Raw genomic sequence first — 6,248 nt, 5'->3', positions numbered from 1 at the left:
AACATATAGAATTACTTATGCGAACCCCTAGTAAATCCATGTGAACCCTATATGAAAAACATGCGAACCCATGATTAATATGTGTGAACCCTGTATTACGGTACATGTAAATTAGAAAATTACATGCGAACCATTATCTACGCAGGTCATATTGTTATTACATGTTAGTCAATACATGCAAGTTAGAATCTTACATGCGAACCCTAATTGCTTATGACATGCGAACCCCCTATGATTTACATGCTAACCCTAGGTTATTACATGCAAATCTTATGTATCTAATTAGGCAAGCCTATATGTTGTAATATGCGAGCCATGTAATGCGAACCCTAAGAACTATGCGAGCCTATAGATATTGCGAACCTTGTGTATATTGTTGTGCGAGCCATGTCAGGCGAACCCTACAGGTTTACTATGCGAACCCTGTGATAATAGTATACAAACCCATAACATGAAAACCCCAAACTGTGAACCCTAGATGCGAACCCTTACTTGTAGGCCCTACACGCGAACCTGTATATGTGCTAGATAACTAGGCCTGTTAATTTATGTTAAAATCCTATACATGACACTGGTTTCTTTTACTTGCACAAATTATATGTTATTTTATTATTTTGCGTTTTATTATTCCGCGTCTTATTTTAGGTTAAAGGAAGGTTTAGCTTAGTTATTTTTAAAGAATGATATTTGATTAATACTCTGATATATTGCATGCCATTTCGATTTAGAAAACTACCAATTTTAATAAATGATTTTCGCTATTTTTTTTAATACATAAAAATTTAGATAAACTCTTTTCACAAATATAAAGAGAAGCTTATAGGATCATTTCAGTGATCAAATGTAATTCGCTTAGCTAAAACTCCTAGACCGGTCGGGGATTTACAATATATATTGAAAATAAGAATAAAAATAATATATAAATTGAAAAACGAAGAGTATATATATAAATTGAAAATAAAAATAACAAATTTACAAAAACAAAGAGTATATATATAAATTGAAAACAAAATTAACAAATTTAGTTAAATTTTCAAAAAATTCAAAAAAATAAATATGTTTAAAAATAAAATGGTTAAATTTTTATTAAATTACAAGAAATTACAAAAATATAAAATTAAAAAATTTTAAATATTAAAGAAACAAATTTAACCAGTTGACGTTGGTCATATCAATTTTACTAAGTTTTTTAGTAATTCCTTTTAGCTCTCGCCTTATTTTAGCCGGTCTTAATATCAGTATTTTTTTAATGGATTGCCATTTCAAGTATTGCTCCAATTGGACTTCTTATGTCAGGATACAGATCAAATAATAAATATTCCTTTTTAGGTGGTCTGCGAGCTGCTTCTCAATCGATTAGTTATGAAATACCATTAACTCTATGTGTTTTAGCAACATCTCTACGTGCGATTCGTTGAAATAGAAACTTTTATTTTACCTATTCCTTTCGTTCTAGAAAATAAGTTGAGTTGATAAACTAAATTAGATAGTTATATATGAGTGAAAGAAAGTAGCTTATAAATACGCAGTAAATTAAACAAAAAAATAGAACCTCATTTCCTATGTACAAGAGTTAAGTGGAAGAAAACGTAAGCGGAAGAAGTATTTACCCCAAGACGGGTTGATTAGTCAGTGTTGGTCAATGTTGGTTAAGCCCGGTTAACTTCGGTCAACGCCCGATCAAGTTTTAATTATTTTTTTTCATTTTTCTGTAAATTTCTAAAAAAAATTGACTATTTTTTAATTTTGTGTATATTTTTTTATATACTTTTAGATTTTTTTTAAAAAAATTGTTTTTTATTTTTTAAAACTTGAATATTTAAAGAGTAACTTTTGAATGTTAAATTTTAACTTAATTTTTTATTTTCTTATATATTCAATTTTTTGAATTTTTATAATTTATAATCTCTTAAAATGTTTTAAAATTTTGATTTTTTTCAATTTTTTTTTATTTTTTTAAGAATGATTAAAGATGAATTCACATGTCATCCCCTTATTTCTCTACATGCTGACCCCATACTTGTCCACATCAGCAAAATCTATAAAAACAAAATTGTGTTAGTGTAGGGACCAATCCGTGTAACACATGCCAACCTTAGGAACCAATATAATTCAAAAAAAAAGTTTAGTGGCCAATCTATATATTAAGCCTTAAAAAAACTAACGGTGTTAACCATAGGGACCATTTTGTATAATAGATGCCAACCTTAGAGACCAATGTGATCAAAAAATTTAGGGGCCAATCTATAAATTAAACATTTAAAAAAAATTCAAAATACTTCCATGGGATATACACATGGAAATTTAAATTAAAAAAATTAGATAAACATATATACACAATTGAATTTTAATAAATAAAATAGGAAGTATCAAATGGAATGAAAACACTATGAGATTGAATCGATTAAGGATTAACTGAAATGAATGGTGGACTAAATCAAATAACTTTCAAATTATGAAGGGTCTAAACCGAAATTTTGACCCATGACCTAAAAGTAGCTAATTTCAAGGTCAATCCCACTTTAATACTTTTAACAATGACTTAGCTTTAGCATAGATAGAATATTTAGCCTTTGGGTGAATGTTTTATTTGTGTTTTGAAGTGATTCTATACAGGCATAATCACTTATTTGGTCATTCAATTTTATAAAATAAATTTATTTTAGTCTTTCATTTACTATTTCACTTCTTTTAGCCCTTAAATTTACGTTGTTTGTCAAATCTCTCAAAATAGATGGGAAAATTAACATCTATTAATTTTGCTGACATGGCATCCACGTGTATGTGTCATGGGTTGCGCATGGGAACACGCAACCATAACGAACTTGTGCGATCCATCGTATTTGAAGGAGGTCATTTGGCCCAACCAAACTGGCCCGTTGCCTGAAGAGATTAAAAGCCCATCCCAAGAGTCTGATAAATAAGGGAAGAGACCCAAGAAGATATGATTATTTAATCTTAGAGTTCTAATTGTATACAGCTTCTAATTATGTCTTAGAGTTCTAATTGTATACAGCTTTTAATTATAGCCTTTGATGTACTTTGAGGCTCAACTATAAATAGAGACCTCTTTACTCATTGTAATTCACTCAGTTATTAATAAGAATTTTGAGAGTATTCCCTCAAACTTTTCTCTCAAGTGTTCTTGCTTTTGTTCATCTTTCAAGGCTCGTTCTTACTTCATTCTTCTCATTGTTTTAGCGAAAATCTTAAGGGAATTCTATTGAATCCTTTATTGTTGTGAGTTAAGTTGACTTGGGCGTTTTTACTGTTGAATCATTTTCCTTTGCAAGTTAGGCTGACTTAGGCGTTTTAAGCAGAGAATCTGCCTAAGGCCGCACGGATCGCGTGGAAAAGCTCTAAGTCCGTGACAGTTGGTATCCGAGCTAAGGTTCGAAGCCACCATTGAAAGATGTCAAAAGAAGTTGAGAGAATGGAGACCCGTGGGAGGGCTAGGAAAGCCAGTCGCTCAAGGGACATATTGTCAGCTTTAGAGGATCGCGTCGTCACTCTCGAGAGTTCCATGGGGGATATCAAGGAGAGGGTTGAAGATGTCGATGATAGGCTCCATGATGGATTGCAGTCCATGCAGGAGCAGCTCAAAGAGTATGTGACGGATAATATGAAACAGTTGACTGGCAGAGATGATGCCATTGAGGCTATGGTGGTGGCCTTGAAGGGAGAGATTGCGGAGCTCAAGGGTGAACTCACAATCTACAAGGTTGCCTTGGGCAATGGTGGGTTAGCGGCTGCCACACCTAAGCCCAATATTGATGTTCCCAAGCCCAAGGAGTTTAAGGGAATAAGGTCCGCAAGAGACGTGGACAACTTTTTATGGGGAATCGAGCAATACTTCTGTGCCAAAGGCATCACGGAGGATGTCACTAAGGTAACTACTGCTGCAATGTATTTATCTGACGTTGCTTTGTTGTGGTGGCGTCGTAGGTCCACTGATGTGAGACGTGGTGGGCCTGAAATCGAAACATGAGAGGAGTTTCGATGTGAGTTCAAAGCACAGTTTTACCCAGAGTATGCCGAGGATGAGGCTCGGGCAAAGTTACGTCGGCTTGCACAACAAGGCACTGTGAGGGAGTATGTGCAGGAGTTTAGCGAGCTTATGCTCCAAATCTCAGATATGGGGGAGAAAGAGGCATTCTTTTCCTTTATGGATGGATTAAAACCGTGGGCGAAGCAAGAGTTGCAACGCCGAGGAGTTCAAGAACTCACCAAGGCTATGTCAGTAGCAGAATCACTTGCTGAATTTGGTGGGAGGAAAGACAATTCCAATTCTTCTAAACCCAGATTAAAGGGTAATAGTGGGGGAGATAAAGAAAAGCCCACTAGGAATGGCGACGGTAAGAAGCCTTGGGATAAGAAAAAGAGTGGGCCTATAAGGTGCTTCCATTGTGAGGGTCCACATATGATCAAGGACTGTCCAAAGAAGGCCGCTCTCAAGGCGATGGAAGCGAAGGGGGAGTCCGATGAGGAGGATAACAATCTTGGATCGATACTAGGGGGTGTCGAAGATAGAATGAGCCATGGTTTGATGTTTGTAGACATCATTGTGGCCGGCAGAAAATTGAATGCGCTCGTTGACACAGGCGCTTCCGATTTATTCATGTCTGAGGAGGCTGCTTGTAAACTGGGCCTCAAGATAGATAATGATGGGGGTCGAATCAAAACAGTGAACTCGGAAAGTGTTCCAATCAAGGGGGTTGCAAAGGGAGTGGATCTTCAGCTCGGCAATTGGTCAGGGAATCCATTAAGGTAATACCACTTGACGACTATGATTTTGTGGTGGGACTAAGCTTCCTTGATCAGGTTAAAGCTCTTATTGCCCCTTCGAGCAATTACATGGTGATCTCGGATGCGAAACATCAATGCATGGTGAAAGTGACAAGGAAGAGAAGCTTTGAGGGAAAAACATTGTCCGCAATTCAGTTTGCTAAATGTGTACGAAGAAATGAAGTCTCATATTTAGCCACCTTGAAGATCGAAGAGACCGCTGAGTCTGTTAGTGAGACCCCGAAAGAAGTGGGACAATTGTTGCAATCATTCTGAGATGTAATGCCTGCTCAGTTGCCTAAACGTTTGCCACCCAAGAGGGAGGTGGACCACAAAATCGAGTTAGCGTCCAATGTGGTGCCGCCAGCAAGGGCCCTCTATCGTATGTCTCCGCCAGAATTAGAAGAGTTGCAGAAACAATTGAAGGAACTTTTGGATGCGGAATTCATTAGACCATCTAAATCCCCATATGGTGCGCCAGTGTTGTTCCAAAAGAAACACGATGGGTCTTTGAGAATGTGCATTGATTATCGAGCTCTAAACAAGATCACTGTGAAGAATAGGTACCTTATTCCTCTTATTGCCGATTTGTTCGATCAGCTTGGTAGTGCAAGATGGTTTACCAAGTTAGATTTGAGATCGGGGTATCATCAAGTTCGGATAGCCGAGGGGGATGAACCAAAGACAGCTTGTGTGACACGGTACGGTTCATATGAGTTCCTTGTGATGCCTTTCGGACTCACGAATGCTCCAGCTACATTCTGCACCCTAATGAATAAGGTACTTCAACCATTTCTTGATCGTTTTGTGGTTGTTTACCTTGACGATATTGTGGTGTATAGCAAGTCGCTCGAAGAGCACATAAAACACTTGAGGGAGGTGTTCCAGACTTTGAGGGAAAATGAGTCATTGTCAAGGAGGAGAAATGCTCATTTGCCCAACAAGAGGTGTCATTCCTAGGCCACATTGTAGGAAATGGTAAGATCCGAATGGACAAGAGCAAGGTTCGAGCCATTTCAGAGTGGGAGCCTCCAACCAAGGTAACGAAGCTGAGATCTTTCCTTGAGTTGGCAAATTACTATCGACGCTTCGTCGAAGGCTACTCCAGAATTGCCACTCCCTTGACAAACCCGTTGAAAAAGGGGAAGGTATGGGATTGGAATCCGGAATGTGAGAAGGCCTTCAATCAATTGAAGCAAGAAATGACGAGGGAACCTGTACTTGCCTTGCCAGATTTTGCAAAGCCTTATGAAGTACGCACAAATGCATCATATTATGCTATCGGGGGAGTACTGATGCAAGATGGGCACCCAATTGCTTTCGAGAGTCGAAAGCTTAATGAGACAGAGCGTAGATATACGGTCCAAAAGAAAGAGATGAATGCGGTAGTACACTGCTTGTGCATATGGAGACACTATCTATTGGGTTCCAGGTTTGTGGTCCTTACCGATAATGTTGCCAAC

This window comes from Gossypium raimondii, chromosome 13 (assembly GCF_025698545.1).
Source record: "Gossypium raimondii isolate GPD5lz chromosome 13, ASM2569854v1, whole genome shotgun sequence".
NCBI classification, from domain to species: domain Eukaryota; kingdom Viridiplantae; phylum Streptophyta; class Magnoliopsida; order Malvales; family Malvaceae; genus Gossypium; species Gossypium raimondii.
The sequence above is the reverse complement of the archived record's forward strand: the minus strand, read 5'-3'. Positions refer to the sequence as shown.